The sequence below is a fragment of the Phaenicophaeus curvirostris genome, chromosome 2 (assembly GCF_032191515.1).
Source record: "Phaenicophaeus curvirostris isolate KB17595 chromosome 2, BPBGC_Pcur_1.0, whole genome shotgun sequence".
Taxonomy (NCBI): domain Eukaryota; kingdom Metazoa; phylum Chordata; class Aves; order Cuculiformes; family Cuculidae; genus Phaenicophaeus; species Phaenicophaeus curvirostris.
In genome coordinates, this window is record NC_091393.1 from 48,307,649 (window position 1) to 48,330,690 (window position 23,042).

At 39.5% G+C, this 23,042-nt stretch overlaps 1 protein-coding gene across 3 annotated transcripts in view; it reads left to right on the forward strand.

The window, feature by feature from the left end:
- The window catches only part of PDE7B (phosphodiesterase 7B), a 173,859-nt gene that overhangs the window by 94,665 nt on the left and 56,152 nt on the right, over nt 1-23,042 (forward strand). The gene's annotated exons all lie outside the window — the stretch shown is intronic.

Genomic DNA, 23,042 nt, shown 5'->3' on the forward strand with positions numbered 1-23,042 from the left:
CAAAACCAGTAGCCTTCTGTTGGGGGCAGCCTCTTGCCTCCTTCAAAACCTCTTGACTTATGTTGAAGTCAGGCTAATGGGCCTACAGTTGTCTCAATATCAGTTGGCTGGGCTTTTTTTTATTCTCTTGTCATTGTAATACCAGGATTTAATAGACTCACTGAAACTGTGTGGCTCATTCCTTCAAAACTCTGGATTATCTCGTCGCTGCAAACTGCTCACTAACGTCTTCCGGTGCATTCAGTCTTCAAAGCTTATGCCTTCATCTTCCTTTGCTGTACCCTTTTTTGAGACCTGTAATTTACAGTATTTTGTTCCAGAATAGTTTAATTTCTTACGTAGCATAACCACGCTGCAGGTATTTCCAAGTGCATGTGTGTGTAAACTTAAATAGTAAGTAAGTATCTTGTGTATTGCTTTTGCATGCCCGCCAGGGTTGGTGATTGGTCAATGAACGTCTGTTGTTTCAGATGTTTGCTGTTACACTAAGAAATGTGTGGTTCACTTCTGTTTTTAAACAGGGAATTAAGTTCCCCGGCTTCAAGGAAAATGTACAACCTGCCAGCCCGCTCTCTGGGAGTCACTTGAGTTTAAAAGAATAATAAATAAGAGCGTTGTGGATAAAAAAAAAGGGGAGGTCAAATTGCTCTTTAAGACTTGAAGCATATCAGCTGGGAATGTACTATAGCCATCCAGGTAGACTGAGGTTTGTGTGGTGAATGCTTCAGAAGGGGACCCAATCAAACAGAACTTAAAAATGCTGCATTGGTTACACCTCATGTATGAGTAATAGTGGTTTTTCAGTATGCTTGTGTTATATCTGGTGAAATTAGTTTCATTAGGCAACAAATGAGATTCGCCTTCAGATTCCTGGAGGCAACTAAAACTGTGCATGAACGTACAGAGACAGATCAGTCCACTAGCAGGATATGAGTAACTTGCATTTACTCAAGTGTCTATTACTCGTATCCTGTGAAGGGACAGTCCTCTTCATCGTGCCAGATCCTATTTCATAAGCTCAATTGACTTGCGCCGGTACAAATCAGAGCAGAAGATTACTCTAACTTTCAAGACTTTAAATACAAATCATCAGACCTGGGTTGCTGGTTTTTCCTCTTCAGCAACAGTCATCCTATTAGTTTTCCCTCTTGTGGTTTCATTTTAGTCACTTTAAGTACACTGGAGTATGTGGGAAAACCAGTAAATGCTGAAATCTAGTATACTTAAATGAATGTGAAATCAAAGAATGTAGAAATAGAAAGAAAAAAATCATTTGGAAGGATCAGTAGTGTGAGGTACTTAGCTTCATGTTTATATGGTGGTTTGCATGCATTTGGCTCCTTTAAAAAAAAAAAAAGACAACTCTATAACTTGTGTCCTATAAAAAGGCAGAAAGAAATCAGATTTTAGTTAGGTAAAGCTAAAGCAACTAACTTTTACTCAAGGTACTGCTAGCTAAGCAAATAAAGGTTGATTGTTTAGTAGTAAGAGTTCACAGCACTTTCAACATCAAGGACTTTTTCATTTAAATGTGTAAGTTTTTGCTTGATAACTCTTGTTCTGTTATCACATTCTTATGAAACTACTTTGCTTACAGTAGAAGAGGAGGAAATAGATAGGGATTCTGGAAGGAAACTGTTAAGATTTCTGCTGTGCTTGATCATGTTAATACAGATTTAGGTAAGCAAATTCCCTTGTCCCAGCCTGAGTGACTGGAGCTGCTTTTGGGCTGGCTTTCTAGAGAGATACAACCTTCTTAATCATAGGTGAGGGGGAAGGATAGCTATATCCGGACATGATGTCAGTTCTGTGGGTGGCAACGTCTTGGGGACCCATATAGCTGTAATTCATACCACATTCCTCTTTCCTGAGGTAGGAGTAGAGATCTGCTACAGAGCAAAGCTGTTTATGTGTTCTGGGATATCTAGTAAAAGAGCTATATCTGAGTCTTCCATCTTCTTGTTCAGTGCTGGGACTAAGCTGCTCGATCTCCCTGCAAAAAAAAAGTGTTTGTTAATACATCATCCACCATATTATAGTTAGGATGAACAAAGAACACAGATATCATAAAGACTGCCTGCCTGGGGTTTCTGGTGATTTTGTTTTCCTTCTAAAGCAGTAAAATTCACATCTTGAGCCCTCTCTCATTGCTGCACTGCTTTTTAAAGTTAGTATCAATTAAGACCGCAGACCTTTCTCCTGCTGCTGGCCTGCTGTTGCTTAGTAACTCTTTTTTTTTCCCCTGTTTCGATCCCTGACCAAATCAGTGCAAATCTGTGGTTTGATAAAGACTCTGATTGTGCCAGAAGCCATTTCATGTGGTCAAACCAGCCATATGATAGTAGAAAAGTGCAGTAATGGAAAATAATTAATTTGAAAAGCATTGGGTGGGAAATGGATATAACTCAGTGTCATTCCCTACAGTATTTCAAACAGATTATCTGCAAGCCAACAGTTTTTACTTGAATCATATAACAGCATGTGCTGATATTGTTACAGTTGAATTATTCAAGTAATTTTTAACTGAAACATGTTGATCTCTAGGAAGGAACTGTTTATGACCCTAACCTTCTTACCACTATCTCCTGGAGTTCAGCAGCTTTGCAGGTGGAACAAACCTGATCAGGGAACGGGTATAGGTCTGCCTCCAAGAGTCTTCCTTATGAACATCAGCAACCTCTTAAATTCACAAGTATGATCCCAGATAATTCCAGTGAGACTTTCTGAACTGTTGGAGTCTTGTATATGTGCAATCACGAGAGACTTTCAGATAAGATGCAGTGGTGCTTAGAATTATTGAGACACTGATCTCTGTGGGATTTTTGAAATAACTCTCGTTTTTTCCACCTATCTCTTTCTATCTGTAGGTGTTTTCTCAGAAATGTGGGTTCTGATTCATGCATGCATCATGCTCACTGTTAACTGATGAGTCCCTTTGCCATGAAGAGGAAAAAGAAGTAGTACCGCACATCACTTCTGTTAGCAGTTGCTGCTGGGAAATTTTCCCCCAATAATTGGGATGTCCATTTACTTCTTCACTTCAATCATGTCCTTTCCAAGTCAGTAGTTTATTCAGACTTCTTGCCATCATCCAAACCGACCTTCCTCATTCAGGCCGTATAGCTGCATGCTGAGCAATCTTGTGATATAGCTGTTAGAGAAGTCAGAGTTAAATCATCTGTACACTTCCTGAGTGGTTGCTTGAAGATCTTCCCTAAAATTATTAACAAGACCTCCCAAAGACTCAGTTATTCTATGATAGCCAAGGAAACATGCCTTCTACTTCATTTTTATTAAATAATGAACAACTTCTATCATTCTGTGTGTTCATTTTGCTGTGCCTGTTAAAATAAAATTGATGCTTCCCCTTCCCATCATTACTTATAGAATCATAGAGCAATTTAGGTTGGAAGGGACCTTAAAGATCATCTAGTTCCAACCCACCTGCAATAGGCAGGGACACCTTCCACTAGATCAGCTGCCCAAGAATTCTTCCAGAATTATAGAATAGTTGGGGTCAAAAGGGACCTTTAAACATCATCTAGTCCAACACCCTATCTTTCACTAGATCAGATCACTCAAAGCCCTATCTACCCTGACCTTGAACACTTCTTCCAGTGTTGGGGCATCCAGAACTTCTCTGGGCAATCTGTTCTGGTGTGTACTTGCTGAATCATGTTTAGTTGTGATGTCTTGAAACTCATGCATGGTTTTGTAGTCCCACTGCAATAACATAAAATGCTTAAAATCTGAATCTGTGAATTATTAGGGCTTGGCTAACAGCTTAGAAAGCTTGTCATTTTGTGTAGTCGATGTCGAGCATGTAGCCACAGGTGTAGATCCCAGCAATAAATAAAACATAGGAGGTATCAAACGGTGTTGTCTTAGCATCTGACCAGCCTCTTGTGTTATTCCTTAGATTGAAAACAGCTCCATTTGTGTCCTACTGCAAGATGCACAGCAGGCAGAAGGGTGGCTTGCTATATCTTTCTGAAGTTAGGTTTTCTTTACTTTATATTAATTTTTAAGGTTTATGTTGAGACTTTTAAAATCCATTACACTTACTAGGGACAGAGAATGTGAATTTGATAGAATTAAGGCTACCTGTGGCAGCCTTGATAGCTTTCTGACTGTTGTGTTGAAACTTCAACCCTTCAGAACAGGAAATATGGTCTGTATTCTTGTGGAGAGCTCGTTAAATCAGTGGACTTACTTTTTTTCCAGAATACTTGATTAATTAAAGAATTTACTTCAAAGAGCAAAAATCATTTTGAGACATTGAGCCATGGTCACTGTTCAAATTCTGGTCCTTTTTCAGCACCTAGGTCTTTATTTAGACGTATTTTAAAATTTAGTGTAGAATGAGAAGTTGAACCGATATTAAAAGTCTTTGGGTTTGAACCTGTCAGTGAGCTGTGTTTGTCAACTAAGCTCTATTTTGAGGGTGAAAATTTTCACTCAACTCTACCTTTAAGTGTTTAACCATTTTCTCCTACTTTATTCTCACGTAAATTTTCTGTTGTGGATTTGTTAGGGCTTGGGGATATTTGGAAATAAGAGGTAGCCAAGGAATAAACATTAGAAAATAAATTGTCTGAAAATCTCAATGATTTGTGAACGGTCTTTCAGCTCAGCCTTGCTGGCACATTTTTTGTTTGCTTTATTGTGAATGTTGGAAAACACAATTTGCTTGCAGAAATACTTGGAGAAGCTCCTCCAGCAGCTGTTCAACTATGTACAGCCACAACAGACAGAAAAAGATTACAATATGGAGTTAAGACTTCAAGCTTAAATTAGCAGACAAAATTTAATTGCCCAGGTTGGGTGTTGGCCAACATGCAGAAGGTAACGCTGCTGGTATGCTAGAAAAGTGGTGGAGGTTTTATTGATACATCAACTTAGGGACAAATGAACAGTCTGCTGAAAACCGTAAACATAAATAGAACAAATTCCAGTGAGTTATGAAATGGTGGCAAGTTTTGTTCCATTCAGTGAAGCTCTTCTAAATAGCAGGACCCAGAGATGTGTCTTTATATGTAAAAATAGTACTTCTAAAGGAAAAGCTACTGCACTGTAAAACAAACAGGTTCTTTTATGTTTGTTTGGGGGTTTTATGTGCTTGTTTGTTTCACCAAAGTTAAAGCTGATAGTTTTCTTTATCTTTGGTAAATGGACTCTTAAGTGCTTTATACTCTGTGAAGAATTAAACTGACAAACAGCTACCAATAGAAAGCAGTAGTGATATTAGCCCTCCCTGCCTTCTGATAATTTTCTGTATTGCTTAAACGCACTGTGAGAAGCGTGATAACTGTATCTAACTTCCACTGCTTCTAAGGTAGGAATAGAGCTTTGCATACAATGGGTTTGCTATTTCAGTGTTTCTTCATCACAAACTTACAGCTTGTGGCCTGTCGTACTTCTTAAAACAGTTTGCTCGGAGACATGCATCCCAGACAGCTTCCTGTAGTCCTGCTTTATGAAGTGTGAGATTGGCTTTCCAGGCTGCACAAGGCAAAGGGTGTCCATGCCACCCTTTTCTCCACTGTGATCTATTCTGAGCCCCTTCCACAGAACTTTGCATTCAGAATGCACTAAACCGTGTTACTTACGGCTGCTCACATGTTGTTTAACTGCTGTCACATTTCCAAGGGGTGTATTTATGAATGGGCAAACTTGTGTGAAATGGAGTCATACTGCAGGAACTCCTTAGTGTCAGCTTCTTTAGATTGACTGAAAAAGCTCAACTGACCTCAGGCTGTTTCTTCAGAGGAATTATGCACCCGGTTCTGGCCAGGATGCTGTAAAACGTGGTAGTCCTCCTGCCTTCCCTTGGTCTGGACTGGAAAGTGTAAATACTTAAGTGAAACCCTCCTGAGACTTCCAGCCTGAAACGTGCTTTGACATTTGTAAAAACTTTCCGTAAGTCATCCTAACCTCGTTCAAAAAGAGCATTTTAACATGCTTAATTATGGGATAAATTACAGTAACTTTTGGAGTACTTTGACTGGTTCTTGGTTTAGATTTGAAAATGCAAGACAAAAATGTCTCAGCTCTTCATTTTCTCCTCAGCTTGCGACATAAACTTTCTTCTGTCACTGTTATAGCTACAAACAAACAAATTCTGTAGGAGAGAAGAAGTAAATTCTTCTTAACCTCTTGAATAAAGCATTCTTTCAGTTCTTCTGTGGACAGCCAGCTATGAGTTTTGCTCTCTCCTGGCATCATAGAAGTTCCTTGTATTAACCTGTCAACTACTAGGAAGAGGCATCCTGTGAAAGTTCCTGATGCTGCGAAGCTGAGCATAGTGTCATCTAAGGTGCGTATAAAGAGCAAGGTCAAACACAACACAGATTTAGAAACCTCATCCTAGAGAGAATCATTGTCAGAATCTATAGAATTGCTTAGTACAGTAATGATAAAGGAGCAAAACCCATTGAACTTTGAACAGAATATCCTGAAATTCAGGTATCCTCTCAAGTTCTTTCACAAAGTGGAATTTTTTAAATCAATTAGCAGAGGTTGCTGGCAATACTCTTAAATGCTGCCCTGTGGGAGCACTCCTCAGTCCAGGGAACTGAGGACCTAGTTAATATTCCATTGAAGCCAGGGAGAATCTTTCAATGGACATGGAAGGGCTTTGTCCTGAATGGGGATGTTCCAGGCAAAACGCTGTGGAAGGTGGACTCTCAAGTGTCTTTTTATCCACAGGAGACCGTTTTGAAAAATTGCTGTAAACTTCCACAGATCTGATCCCTTCTGAAATGGAATCATGTAAAGCTACGCTTCCCTTGGGAGAATAGGAAATCCTTTCCTCTGTAGCTGGCTCCAGCTTGCGTGGAAGTAATGCCCGTCAAATATTGTTATCTCAGTGCTCTCCTGCTATCCCTCACCTGAAATAAAGGAAAAGTTTTAACTGGGGCCTACTTAAAAGATGCTCAGTGCAGGTGCAGTTAGAAATGAAGTGGTATCCTGGAGGGTTTTCAGAACAGGCTGTGCTGCAGCAGGCATTGCTTCATTCCTCATTGCTTAAGCACCACCCTGAGATTGGATGTTTTGTTTTCAGTTGCTGAAATGACAGAACAGCCAGAAAAACGCTAAACTAGGTACTACACAGTGGTGTTTGGACATTGCTCTTGAAAGTTAAATTATAAAGTAGGTTCATTTAAGTAGAAGGAATTAGGTTTAAGCTTGGTGGAACTGTGCTCCAAAATAGTAAAAACCTAGTGTTTTGCACAGATGTGACAGATAAGTATTCAATTAAAAATCATACAAAACAAGTGGCAAATGCAGGAACAGAACATTTCTTAAGCCATCAGAACTTTGACAAGTGCAGAAAGCACCTTAAGTACACAGTCTCCTTGCCTGTTTTTAATAGCTGTTGGTTGAGTTCTTCCTTGTCTAATAAGAAGTGCTTCTCTGAACAAGCTTTCTGTTAGTTAAAGTTAGCAGCAGTTAATCCTTTGGGGGTTATCTGTGCATATATCTTGATTATCAGGAAACCTGGTTCAGTAAAGCCCCCAGGTGCTTATCCAAATAACTGTGCATTCCAAACTGTGCTTATCCAAACATCTTCCAAACTGTTCATGTGTGCAAAACTTACTCTGGAAATCTCGTAATTATAGGCTTTCATGGAAGATTTCTTATTTCCTGCTTCCAGTCTGAGTGGATACACTGAAGGAACAGCTGCCTTCACAGTAATTCAGCAATTGCATTTCCAATTCCTAATGGAACAGGGAGAATAAAGGGGTGAGAGTGACTGGGCTCCTGTGAAATGCTGAAAAGAGTGGTATGATCCAGACTGGGTTGTAGATGCAAGTCTGTCTCATTAAAAGAAGGCGGGGAGAGGGAAGGCAGAGAATTATGTATGTCTTCCTTGCAGATTACTTAACGATTCAAATGATGCTCAGGCACATTAATAGTGAGAAACAGAGACCTGCACATGGGAGATTCAGAACTTTATAAATGCTGCACAGCTCTTACACTTGCTTTCTCTTCTTCCTAGAAGCACTAGTGAGCATATATTTTCTGCTCCCTTTTGGGAACTAAAGCTAATAAATTAGTACTGGCAATAGCTCAGAGCATTTCTTGAACTCCAGTTCAGTGTGTATAAAAGAGGTGTGTGGCATTCTGTGACTGCTGGAAAAGAGACTGAGCAGAGAAGAATTTACTGCACAGCTGAGGGCTGCAGCCCTAAAATGGCAGAGAATCGAGGCTTTTAGGTGAGACAGTGTCAGCCTATGCTTCCAAGTGAGGTCAGTTTGAACATCCTGCTTAGAGTCAGCAAGCTGAAAGTTCTGAACAAAGCAGAGCCATGAGGGACAGTGAGCACTTCAAAGAAACTAGCAAGGGATAGGAGTTGGAAGGCAAGAAGAGGAATTTCTTTAGTGTTGTTCAGTGCACTAGCATGTCTCACTTAAGTTTAATCCTAAGTTCCCTCTTTGTCAGTCATGAATGAGGTAATGATCACAGCTGTGTATCAGTGCTAGCACAGCTTTCCTCCCACCTTCTTTCTGTCAAGTAGTCCTGCCCTCTTATTGGAAACCATAATTGCAGCTGTGGATCAAGGGCATGCTGACACAGATAAGCTGGGCTTCATGCAGTTGTGCGTTGATTCGCAGAGACTTTTTTTTTTTAAGGAATATCTTGCTAGTTGTGAATATCAACTTTTCGAGGTTCATACATCTCAGCCAATGTGACAGAAAATAGCAAGGGTAGCAACTCAAGTTATGGCAGTGTGGGGGCTTATGTTGAAGACATGCTGCAGTCATGAGGATAGAGGAGCTTTTTCAGGACTACACTAGCTCAGCTTCATGAGTAATAAGAAGGTTTCAGTATGATCTCTTCTGTTTCTTCCTCAATGCTAGTTTACTTAGCCATGGTAGAAGTGAAAGCAATAGTAGGACTTAGTTGGCTTGTACTGATAACATAATGCATGCAAGATGAAGTGCATCAAGTAGTATTAAGTAGCTTAATACAGAAGTGTCTTTAAAGATCCTATTTTGCCTGAGGAAAATATAATCGGAAGGAAGGGATTTTCCTGTCTTAACTAGAATGGCCTGTGTTCACTGGGTGGTCTGCATGGCTTACCCACTTGGCATACGCATGAGAAACGTATGATCTTTGACAATATTTCACAGACCCTTGGTAGGACCTGTATGCTCAGATCTTGACTAATGATTGCGTCTGAAGTTCTGGTTCATTAAGATAAAAATCTGACTTTAAATGTCTAAGAAGCTACCTGATTAATGTCAAATAAATGCTTAAGCTACTTACAGAATCCATTGTTCTGGTTTTCTGAGTTCTAAGATGGGCTCTGTAAAATGTGATCATCTGCTGAAGGTGCGTAGCAGTTAAATCATAATTACATTAAAGAGACTGAATTCAGAATAAAGCTATAACCTCTAACTAGACAGACTCTGCAAGCTCATTTAATTTCCCTGTGGAATAGCAATGGAATAGATCTTCCCTTCCCCATTGCCAGCAATGCACATCATTAAATATGTACTTAGTAGTTGGCAGAACAGACTAAAAGTTTAACTTTGCTAATAATGGGCTGGAATCGTCATAATGAAAATGCAAGGTACCTTATTTAAATGTTGGCCCCTTGACAGAATCTGCAACACAAGCCTCACAAGACTGTCACTAATCTTTTTGTAGGTGCCCTGTAGCCAAAGATGTGCTGATGTCTGGCTTTGCACAGACTGGAGACCTGGGAGATTATATGTTTTGAATAGCATCAAATGACTAGAAGAGGAAAACACTCTATACTTAGCTGTCTTGTCATACAGACAGAATAATGTTTTGTATGTGACCTTGTTAACAGCACGAGTTAAGGCAGCACTACAAAGTAGAGGCAGAGCTACTGAAGCTTAGAACATAATTGAGAATCTGTGTTTTTCTGGTCACCTGCTTAACTTATTTTCCCCCCTGGTCATCTGCTTAACATGTTTTCCCTCTCCCTGCTCTCCCATTTAGGCTTAGTGACTTCAGTTTTCATGCTGACTTTAGCTCAGATGAAGAGAGGAGGGTGAGAAAATGTAAAACAGCTCGAAGGTTCTATATGTTAGAAAGGCAGAGCACCAGTTTGATACAGGATTTCTTTTTCACCATCACTCTCAAGTCCTCCTTTTCTCTTAATAGTCATTTGTTCTCCTTCCCTACTGCAAAGTCTGTCCTAGCATACTCCTCAGCCGTCATGCCTTTGAGCATCTTTCCATATTACTATGACCAGGCTGTCTACTTCACTACAAATTAATTCTCTTCTGTTGCAATCCACACCTCAGTCTTCAACTTAACTGACTCCCACACCTGAAGTCTTATTTGACTCTTTATTTCAGATATCCTTTGCAACCTTCCCCTCCTGCAATCTCCACCTCTCTCCATCACAGATTTTCACTGATGTTTCTTTCAACAGAAGATTAACATCCCTTATCCCTCCCCTCCTTACTCCTTGTTACAGGCAGAATTTTATTTACTACTCCTTTTGTCTACCCAAGGACAGCACTTGGTAGAGGACTGTGTCCTGTTGGAGTCTGCAAGCAAGTTACCTACAAATACGGCTTACGCTGTCAGTGTGTGAATGGCTTGTGGAATGCCTTATAAATTTCTAGTCCCTAGCTGAAGTCAATTGAACTCCTATTTTCCTCAGGTATCACTCCACACCTTCTTTTAATTAGGGTAGATGAAGCTACTGGGATGACTGTCACCATGGAAAGGCATGCATGCTACCAACCAGCAACTATTTAAATGATGTGTCTCAGTCAGGAGGTATATATTCTTTGCCCTGGGGGAGCTTCTCTTTCACCTTGGCCCAGCAGAAGAGAGTAGGTACTAAAATTTAGTTTTCTATGAAAACGTTGTTACATTCTGGATCTTGAACATTGCAACTACCAAAACCGTATATCTTATAGGAGTCAGAAGCTTTCCCAAATGAAGTGTTAAGGTGCTGTCAGTAGAAGCTTGTTTGGCTTTAATACTGTTACTCAGAATCTGTTCCTGTTCCCAGAAACATCTTTTTATCAGGAGAAGGACCTCAGCCTCTTGTGAGCAAGCACAAGTAGGAAGTAACAACAGCAAAACTTTGTATCTGTCTACATTGCTCTTACATTTGGAGGCTGATAAAATAACACTGGACCGTCTGAGCCACACACAGAGGCAGAAGTGGAAGGAGCAGAGATCAAATAATATGAAGCAGCATGATAATAAAAAGAAAAGCATGTAAAAATATGAATGTCAGGCAGATGGTGTGGGGGGAGGAGCGCAACTAATCCATGGGAAATCAGAACAGTTGGATGACAGTTCTAAAATCCTTTAAAGGGGCAAAACCAGCAATTTAACTGGACCAGATAAGGAGAAAGCAAAAATAAACCACATTGAAATGAGGAAAGAATGGCTTCTTAGTTATTACTTATGTAGTGTTGTAGGACATCACAAATCGAAGTATACCATTTTACTTGAGTGCTGTATTAAGTTGAAAACTTCTTTGAAAGCAATCACCTTCATTGCAGACTGTCATCCTTGGCGATAAAATATGAAAATGCTTTCTTTAAGGCTTGATATGGGTGAATGCAGATGCCTGTGCTGTACTGGACAAACTTTAATATTAAAGAAGCAGGTGTTGATGGAAGGTAGCCAGTGTACGGGAGGCAGCAATGCACAAATGAGGTGGCATTCTTTTATTTGGGGTGGGAGTACCTGTTTTTGCGAGAGGAAAGGAAGGTGGAAGATTTAAAATAACTTTCTCTGTTACTTCTCTCCCTCTGTTATCAAATGCAAAATCTGCAAACACAGGAGTTACAGTGGAATCAGGGAAAAACTGGGCAAATATTTAATGTTGCTGTCTCTGTTTACAGGATATTTCCACAAATAAAGAAACATGGGGGAAATTAGGAAAAAAAATAAAATAAAAGTACCTTCCCGCCAGCTCCTGTTTTCACACCATGAGTGGTGTATCTTCCTTCTTGCTTTGAGTGGAAAGCCACACCTGAGAGCATGACTAGTTGAGAGAGGCAAGAAGTCAAACTGGCAGAGCCGCAGATTGTGATTATCCTAAATTAGCAGTGACAGGCTCTGAAAAACCTACAGAAAGTTACCACAAGAGATGGCTTTCAAAGAGCAGTCTCCACTGCTTTAAAAGATACCTAGGGGAGGCAGGAGGAGGATGGGTGACCACTGTGATGTTTTTTCTGCACAAATCTGTTATAAGATGCAGGATGGGGGAGGGAACTGACTTTCTTCTATTTCCTTGTTAGCAACTGAAGGCACGAAATGGTTTACAGGAAAGGTGCTAAGGGGGGCGGGAGGGGAAAGTTGTGGGGAGTGAAGACAAAAACTCAGTGTGTAACTTAATGCCTTCTAGGGGAAGTCAGCTAGTGTTTAGAGCTCTTAGATTCCAGTGTGCAACAGATCAGAAATGAGCTTGGAGTGTCAGCCGTCAAAATACACACAGGAACCACTTTAAGGAAGCATGAATTATGTATGAGGCACTCAGAAGGTGCTCAGGGCTAAGGGTGTTGACATGTCACAGGTGATCTGTGAATCAGATCAGCAGTGGTCTGGTAGTGCCTTCTTGCTGTGCAGCAGGGGGTTATGTTTCCTGGGCTGCAGGAGACTTTGGAGGTTGAAAACAGACCTGTGTCTCTGGCTTGGGCTACTCAGCACTTCGAAAATATAGTTGAATGGAGCTACACATGACCACATAAGTGGAATTAAAAGGAGCAGTCTTCTTTCCATACAGATGCAGAGCTCTTTGTACAGCAGAGTTAATCAACTTCAGGCAGGAGAGATTTTGAGCTGCTGTGGCACCTTTCCAGGGGCTAATCAGCACTTGAAATAGCGCCCAAGCCCTAACTGCACTTTATTTAAGCTCAGAGTGGCAGCTTTTCTTACTGCTGTAACTCATCAAGAAAAAGCTTATAATCTTGCCTTTGAGTTTCTAGCTTTGGAACGGGATGGTCTTGGAGAGTCTTCATGTTAGATAGCAGATAAGATGAAGGTCAGACCCCCTTCTGATTGTGGATTTACTTTGCCATCAAAGTACAGAGATTATAATGCCTACTAGCAAGGTCTCATAGTATCCGATACAGTTCATTCCTAAAACCAGCCCACAGAATGTGGGTACAGATGAATGTTAGTAGGTTCAAGTTACTGCCCCACGAGTTCATTAGTCAGGTTAAATAGCTTATTCTGCATTGAGAGAGGCTAGGAGTGTCTGCATGCTCCTCTAACATAACAGACCTAGAGGTATGGTACCTTCAGCAGCATGGCAGTTACTTCATAAACCAGTGTACACTTCGAGTACCATCACTTAATCTTCTTTATACTTGAAGGCTGATGACTGCCCGAAGACTTCACGTTGTTGAAAGCAGTGGCCTGCTAGCAAGACCAGCTACTGATATGGTTGTTGTAACAGAACAGATTGGACCCTGTATTTTGTAAATGAGTCAACCCTTCCCTATTTCCCAGACTGGCAAGTAAACCAGAAAGGAAAGTTTGTCACTGTCTGACCCCATTTTGTCCACTGGAGGCCCAGTAAATCATCAAGTAAAGCCTACACTGTAATAATCACTCAGTTGAAGCTCTTCCTCAGACACAGTTAATTTACTGATTTATAGCTTTCAATTTTAAAAACATATATTTTCATTTTGTGAATTTAAAAAAAGGAAGAGTAAAATGTCAGGTGGCCAGCAAAGATGACTTCTCAGGTAAACCAACACAAAAATCAGGTTTGATGTGCTATTGCAGGAATTAAATGGTACTCATACCCACAAGTTCATAAGTATGTCTAATTCAAGTCTTCAAATACACATTTGCAGTATCTCTAGACTGCTGGTCTATTATTTATGATGCACATTATTCTATGAGTTCACAAAAAAATTATCAAAGTTTAAGATACTTCTTCCCTTCGTGCTTACCCTGATGATAATTAATATCTTCCAAGTGTGACTTCAATAAAGCTTTCTCCTTTCTGTCCACTAAGGCCCATTCTGCTCCACTTTGTGCTAACAAATGAATGAGAGAGGGGAGCGGAGCCTGCCAGGGCCTCTTGGAGTTTGACGAGGAGCTGAGGCATGATTAGAAACTGGGAAAAGGAGAGACCAGGAACTTTTATGCATCAGGGAAAGGGTGGGAGTTTTAGAAACAGCGTGTGTATTTGAACTTGAGTCAAATTAAAAAGGATTTAAACTTTTGAAGATCTAGCTTCTATTCCTCGGCATGATAGAAATAAAGAACTAATAGAGCAAATAAAATGTACTTATTTGAGTTGACTAGGGTGGGGTCACTTGTAAATGATTACTAACAATAGGATGAGGGTTTTTTCGTCTCCAGGGAAGAGAAATTAAGGAATATAAAACACACAGCACAATATATGCACAATCATTTGAAATGCACATATGTATAATGTCCTTTAGCTTACTTCTGACTTTTGCATTCATAAAACATTCCCACAGCTCTGGTGAGGAAGAGAGGAATAAAACCTCAGCAGTGCAAATGAGTGGTAGCTTCACTTGCTTGTCTTTGTCAGTGCTGCTTCAGGTATTTTAAGTCTGTGGGGTCTTGTTTCTGAAGTGCTGGTAAACTGTGTCAGGCAGGGCATTCCTCAGTGATGCTCTGATAGCTCATGATAGCTCTCAAAATAAACTGTGCTCCCCATCCTTTACTGTTCGTACTGTTGTAAAACCTGATCAAGGAGATTGTCCTATTGTGCAACCTAGAAACTTATGGTGTGTTACGCTAGGCACTGCATGGGATTAAAAAAGCCAGGTTTTAGGCTCCAGAAAACTGCAAAAGAAAATCTAAATAAACAAATATAATCGATGGATGTGTTTGGAACTGTTCTGAAATAATGACTATGATTTGTTATACTAACTACTTTGCTCAGCAGTAAGTAGTTGTAGAACTGGACTTTAAGGAAAGGCTGAAGGAAACCAAATTGCTCTGACTGCCACAAATATCCTGCTCTGTTTCTGTAAGAGAACATAAACTAAAAACTAATTAAAAAAAAAAGTTTTATTAACTGTTGGAAGAATTATTTCTATCAGCATTTCCCAGTAAAATTGAAGTGACTTAATTTCTAAACTTTCTTTCAAAAAAGGCATTTTTTCATGCTGTTGAATGTTGGCCACTAAATGTGTCTGTAACACATTAGGCACTGTTTTTCAAAACACCTTGTGGACTGCTAATTGGGGTTTGCATAATACCGCAAAATCGCAGGCATTCCTTTGAAATAAGCAGGAATGAAAACTGCTTTTCTAGGGTAAAGAAAAAGGAAAAATTTATTTTTAACAAAAAGCCCTAACTAAAATCCTTTGATTGAGCATGGTATACTTATTGTTTGCTTTTTTTCCTGAAGAAATCAGAATCATTTGAGGAAAAGTTTCTGAGCAGTTTTGAGTTACAGAAGTTCAAGGGAGCCTTGTACATACAGTACTACTGTTCAGGCCAAGAGGTAAACAATTATGAAATGCCTTTGAAATGCAGGGTTGGTGAGGCTTTTCAAGGTTATGTATTTTGTCATTGAACACAACAGTAAGTTGGGAGCAGGAATGACTGATACTTACTTATACACAGATGTGCAGATGGAAATGTTACAAAATTTAATAACTCAGGGTCCAAATTCATAGTTGCAACACCCTGTTGTAGATCTGACTTACCCTGTGGGTATTGGGGCAGGATGAAAAAAAAAAATTTGTTAGAGAAATACTCTTGCTTTGTCAAAATTCAGACTTATTCTGCACTTTGGCTGCTGAGTTCCTATGTTTTTCAGGCCTGTCCCTGCTGTAGATCTAGGGCTGTTATTGGGGTTTAGGTCTTAAGGCATTTTTAGGCACAAGCCAGGACTGGCACAGAAAAGCATTAGATGGTATTCTATACTTCTGTCCCTTCTAACCATAGGATCACTTTGAGCTGTGAATCCTTTTCGTGGCTTTGAATTTTCAAAATGTCAGTGCAAGCAAACAGATTTTGGTTGTTTGCTAAGTGTTTAACAACTTCACATGACTGGCCATGGGTAGCAACTCTTTTAGGAAGGAAAAGCTGGAGAAAGCCAGTCTGTTCATGAGGGAGCCGGTCCAATCCAGTTAACTCTTATTTCTGTCCTGAAATTCTGAAAGTACAATTGTTACATCTCATCATGCTCTGGATGACGTACCCAGCCTGAAAGCATGAACATGATATTTCCAGATCTGCTTCACCTCACTGCATGATTCTGTGTTTAATGAAATACAGCATAAGGAAAGCTTTTAAGCAACCAGATGTGCTGGATGCTAATAGAGTTGGAAACTTACACTGTGTTTACCAATGAGAACAGTCTCTTATGCTCAGAAGCTCAGTACAGCAAATAATACTGTAGCGTGGAGAACAGAGAGGCATCGGGGAAAGGAGATTTTTTTTCTTTCAGGTGTCAGATTTGACAGTACTTTTGTTTATATCTAGTAAGTATCTAACAATTATATATAAGATGTGGTATTTCAGGCTTATATAAAGAAGGCTTTACATGAAAAGTACACGTCCTTCATGTTAATCAATTACACAAAAATAAGGAAAGAAAATAACCTTTTGTTATATTTGAAGGAGGAGGCGGTAAAGGCAGATTAGCTGTGGTTTTGTGCAGTAGTGCCTGTGTATGAAGTAAAACAACTTTTGACAGGAAAATTACAAAAACTGAAATCGTGAAGAGAGAAAAGCTGTTGCTAAATGGTAAGCATGAATTTGCTTTACCCACCTTCTTTCTTCTCTGTAAACAGAAATACATTCTAGGTTCTTGGAGATTTTAATCATCCCTGAGCTGCTGAAAACTTTGTTACCAGCACAGTAGACTCATGTTTACACAACTTATTGGGTTGGAAGCCCTCTGCCCACTCGTGATGAACCGTGGGCTCTACTGTACTGCTAATGCTGGGCTGTACAGAGTTAGCGCCCAGAAGCGCTGGCAGCAGTAAACAGACCACAGATCTGGTGGTGTATATTTTTAGCTTTATATGTCTCTCATGAAAAGAAAGGCAGGTGAGTGAAGGAAATACAGGAGGCCAGAGGTGGAAAAACATCCTGATGAAAGAAAAGATTTCTTCTTATAATGAGTTTTGTCACTGAGCCACAAAGCTCAGAAAACAACAAGAGGTCACAGTTATGTACCTACTAAGTGTAGAGCTTGCCTTAGACTGAAAACAGCAGCAGGAAGAGTAAAGAAGTCTCTCCAGAAAAGCACAGTATGCGCCCATCTCTCTCTTTGCAGCAGTGATGAGAATATCATCCTCTCCGCAGAGTTCTTGTGGGCAGGAAGGTGAGGATCACAGAAAATAGTCGCATAACAACTCAAGCTTTCCTTCCTTACAGTTCTGTCTTATTTTCTCTCATCCTGATAAGACACTATAAAGACTGAAATTTATAATAAAAATACTCATGAGTTAAAGTACTTTTGCTCATTAACTTACTAGTTCCATGGAAATTTACCTATTCAAAATTACAGATAGCAGAGATGCTAGTGATTGTAATTAACTGGAAATAGCATGTTGGTACATCAGCACTTCTTTAAAACTGCCATTTCTGTCACAGTTTCAGAAAAATCTAGAAAAGCAAAGGAATATAATTGTTTGCTGTCACAAGAGGTACCTTTGCAAAATTTGTATTGAAATGAAGTTTCCTGTTGCAGGCACACCCATGGTTCACATGTGTTCTGTTCTAGTGTATCTTATTTTAGACCCACTTCTTAGAAATTGCAGGCAATACCCCAAAAGGCAGATAAAAACAGTGTCTTCTCAGAGCTGGAAGAAAGTTTTCTTTGCTTTTTGGGGGTCTTTTCTAGCATTTTATTTCCCCTGTAGTTTCTGGGTTTGGCCTATACTAGTTGAAATGCATGCTTACACAAAAGCCTGTAAAGAATTCTTAATATTATTTTGAGGACATGAAGGGTTTGAATCATACAAGGCCTGATTGTGTGATCCTTGACTGGATTTGGACCAAAATAAGTGGTCTGCTATAGCAGTCTACCTTATGTATGTAGAATAGTCATAGCCTTAGATGTTAATTTATTTTCTCATAGAGAAATGTCTTAAAGTAATTTTATTCATGATCTGAAGATGTTAGGTTTCTTTAATTTTAATATAGCCCATTAAAGTTCTTTACCTATTATACAATCTGGTGGAAAGTGAACAAAAATACTGTGAGATGGACTATTCTCTCAGTATTTCTAATCCAGTCAAAATGCGATTTAACTTTCTTTGTGACTCTTTGCCAAGACCAAAAATGTTGCCTTTCCATTAGCCTACCCCTCCTCAAGGCAACAAATGAAAGCAAAACCAGATCTCCGGCAATGAAGGCTGTTCATTCTACCACTGCTTTCATATGCAAGCAGAACGTCGTCTATGTATGAAAATGCACTGAACACCATCTAGGTGATTGTAGCGTTCCTCAGTTAGCTGTAAACTGTCATATTGACTCAGATCACACTCCAACCCAAGGTACATTTCAAAGATGCTTTTTTCACTCCCCCGTTGTTCAAAATTCTCATATTTTCTTGTTACATTAAGCGGCTATGCAGGTGCAGTGCAGTAGAAGTATTAGATACTCGACAAGAGTGGTGCTTTTTACATTTTCATGGTGGGGCTGACTTTGGAAAGACAGCAGGAGCCTTTAAATGAATATTCCCTAATTTCAGGTAGCAAAGATTTATAGATTTAGCCTGACAAAGGATATTTTCCTGTCTTGTAACAGGTTTGTAAGTCCTGAAAGCATCTCACATACTATTACTCCAGAACGTGTAATGCAGTAGTTAATTAATTGTGGTAAACTAGAAGTTAGTATATATTCAGATATGGGCACCATCCTATGTAGCTCAATGAATTTGACCACAATTATTATATAATTACTGTGGTCATGACTGGTTTTTGAGTTTTGACTTCACAAAGCACAGGTGTGTACTGTTAGTAGTTGGTTGATAGGGGTTTAGTTTAATTAATCAAGTTTGAACATTGCTTGCTATGAAAAGCAAGCGTGTTAGTATCTTATGGTTTTCCTAAGTTAAAGTATGGGAAACTATGAATTTACAGTGAGAAAGCATAGTAAAAGCATTTTTTTTTAATAGTTTCTGCTGGAAACCTATTTAAATGTCTTTTTTCCCCTTGGTACTGTTGAACTAATAGCCTTTAAATACAATTAGTTTTGTGTCAGATAACATTTGAAAGTATTTGATCGCATCCCTGCCACAAAAAAATAAGGTGAAGTTAATAGAACTTTACACAATATTCTAAATTAGCCCCAGCATTTTGTTATCTCCTTTCTATACAGCTTGTCCTGGAGTTGTAGTCCTGGAGAATTTTATTCTTGGTCACTAGGGGTCAGTGATTCAGCTCCAGATTAAGATGCTTAAATGTACTGAAGTTAGGTTCGTAAGTTACTGCTGTAGTCAGTGGACACCTGGTCAAGTTAATGCTTCTCAAGGCTCCACTGTCTGTTAACAGCTTTTACTTTAATGGGAGCTGGGACATGTAGTTCACATGTAAATGCTTACATTTACGTTTATGAAGTAGGAAAATAATTTTCTCTCAGCCTTTAGGCTTCACATACCAGTGAAGTTAGTTTCTGATGGTCTGATCTAGAGCCACCTCAAGATTTCTTCATTGAGAAGGCAAAACTGGGTTTGACAGCTCCGGAAACCAAGACATGGGAACATGTATTCTGTTCTTACCTTTGATGGCAGCAAAACTCAGGATTTTGGTGCCAGTAGAAGAAATTTGGGACACAGAAGGGTGAGAAAGGCTGGTGGGACTTGCCAGACCATCCAGAGGGGTGGAAGCTCTGGGAGAACCAGATGGACACATGGAAAAATGAGTTGGGAGACCTCAAAAGAATGTAGAGGCTGTAAGTGGGATATCACTGTTCTACAGATTGCCTCCCCAGAGATTTTATTGGAAGGCTGGGATGTGCCCCTGGGGGCTCTCATCTCAGTGGCAGTATGAGACATGGTTCAGATGCACAAGAGAAATGTATTTCTTTCAAAGTTTTAATCTTCCTCATTAGAAGTCAGTTTTGTCTTTGACTACACATCAGTGAGAAATGCAGGACATAATTTGGGTCTGTAGGGTTTCCAGAAGACATTCTAAACCAATCTATTGCAACAACCACCATGATCAATTGCATCAGTCACACTTACCAAGAATCTGTACCTGCAGCCTGTGTTCTTGTACCCACCAAGTTCAGGTCTATGCCATGTTATCTAGAAGAACTCCTCGATGACAGGGCACTTATTCTACATCCTTTTTTGGTCTGGTGTTTCACAGACATGTGTACAGGCTCCATGTGTACATTTTAGCTCCATGCTACTCTGCCAGTTTATGGTGTCATGAACCAGCATGCCTTGCTCCTCCAACAGTAGGACTGGTGTGGGAGGGAGTCTGCATTTCCAAAGCTGCCTTGTTCTCCAGGCTTGAAGCAGGAAATTGGAGGCAACTCATGGCCTATTCTCTTCCTGGCATTTTTCAGTTCTGCAGAATGAAGACAGTTTTGGCATGTAATATAACTTCGTGAAAATAAAGTTTGGGGTTTTTGAGAAGCACTGAAACCACATGAATTAAAAACATCACGTTACCAACTTTCCAAGTGAAGTGACAGATTGTTCCACCCTGTCCTGGTGCCATTGTCAGATAAGAAAAATGAATTCTTCACTTTTCACGATGTTTCCTTTCGTGCAAAAAGAAATACAAAGTCTCCATAGCTAGGACTGATTAATGTCTATTCCGTAATGACACGGTATTTCAAAATCACTGTCTCATGTCCTTTAGTTTTCCCTCTTCAGCAGTCTTCTCTGCTAGAACATGTTTACAGTAGGTATTCTTTTAAACTGGAATTTCTAAAAGGATTCAAAGAAAGAAAACAGGGAAATTACTTTGACATTCAGTGACAGCTGTAATATCATGTAAATCATTGCTAGTGGAGAACAATTGTAGATGCTTAGAGTCGACTGTAATAAATTTTTCACACAAAGGAGGAAGGATGTTGGACCTACTGTAGAGCTGTGAAGAAGTAATTACATATCATCTTTAATACTTAACAAATGAGATATTTTTAAAGATGTCACGCTAGATGCTGAAGAACATCATGTTCTAGGCAATGGGATGTTTTGTTTCCATTTGCATCTTTTAGAGCAGCCATCTGTACTGCAGCATTTGCCTGCTTGCTACATATATTTTCATTTTGTGCAGTTGTTCAGTAACCTCCTACTACATACATTGCAGCCATTTAGGATCCATGCTGCTGTCTAGTTGTCTTATCTCACCCAACACTGAAGTTCCTTTTCAAAGTGACTTCTTAGCAATGTGACCTCCTGAGGATTAATACCTCCTGTATAGGAAAGACATCCTGTTTCTACAGTGGTATTTATAGTAAGGTCTGAGAAGGTTTAATGAAAATTAGTAATTTGAGGTTCAAAACTCTAGTGAGAGATAATTAGCTTATGAAGATGAAATAGATGCTGTTTGAATGCTCCCTGGCTTCAAGGACATAATGCTGTTTGCTTCTAGGTATTCTGTTAAAATTCATCTTATTTTTTCAGTTCTCAGCACTTTGCTTAGTTATGAGTAGTTTTTAGTTTATGCCACCTGTCTCCTGCCTCCACCGTACACATTGTGAAAAATTACTGTAGGGCAGCGTGCATTGAGCTGATAGAATAGAAGGCTTTAATTGTATCTGCAATTAGATTCACCTTTTATTGCATCCAAGTGGAAAAAGGAAGTGACACTAGGACATGTCGCTTACTCTGCTTCCTAGTGGACTGAAGCCCAGAACAAGGAGATATCCCTCCATTGGGCTGCATTAGGACCATCCCAAAAGTCCTGTCCAGTCCTGCACCTTGCTCTGTATCATAGAATCATAGAATCATAGATTCACCAGGTTGGAAGAGACCCACCGGATCATCGAGTCCAACCATTCCTATCAAACACTAAGCCATGCCCCTTAGCACCTCGTCCACCCATGCCTTAAACACCTCCAGGGAAGGTGACTCAACCACTTCCCTGGGCAGCCTGTTCCAATGCCCAATGACCCTTTCTGTGAAATTTTTTTTTCACAGAAAAAAATGTTGTAGTGATGTTTTGGGTCATGGAAACTCAGAGCGATGGTGTGAGACCATTTAGTGACCTGAGTGTAAATACAGGACCTTTTTCAATTTCAACATTCATTTATGTTAAAATAAGTCGCATTTGGGGATCATGATGTTATCTGGGCACATCACTTACCTACCTGTTGTAGGGAGGACGAGCACTGAAAATCTGATGTGCCGCCCTGTTTACCACCTTTGTCCTGAAGTGCAGAAGTCTCTTGGAGACCGAAACATCTTAATTTATACTATATTTTTTAATTAATAGTTGGGTAAAGGATGAGCAATGTTTGATATGAAAGAGTTTGGACTTGATTGTTTAAAAACCTTGGATTCTCAGAAATCAGTTTCCAGCATCAGTTTCCCATCTGTGAAGTGGGTCTTATGTTTAACAGCTACATGCAAATGAATTGAGCCTAGATTATATTTGTGATTTGCTTGCATTAACTGGAAAAGGCTGATTTTGTTCCTGTATTTTGGACTGACCAGGATCCATCTGACCATTTGTAGAAGTCTTTGTGAAGGAAAGCAACCTCTAACAATACTAATTGAAAAAACCTACATATTTTGTGATCTTAATCACTAGTCACATAAAAAAATCTTCAGTGTTCCTTGAAGACATAACAGGATCAGGGCATGTGTTTTCTTTCAGTTTATCCCTGAACATCTGTTTTCCTAGTGAATAAAAGTATAAACAAGAGTGAGAGGACAGTTTATTTTCCTGACTTCAATCTTTTTGTCAAAGCCTTTCATCTCAGAATTGTACTGCAAAAGAAGATTCTGGGAAAGGAGCATATTCCTGAAACATTTTTAGTGTTTTAAACTTTGTGTCCTGTGATAAATATATTACGCATTTTGACTAGCTCACCAGTTCACTGCTGTGGGAGACATCACATCTTAAAAAAACTTCAAAATGTGTCTATATATTTCTATTTCATTTTTAATTGCACTC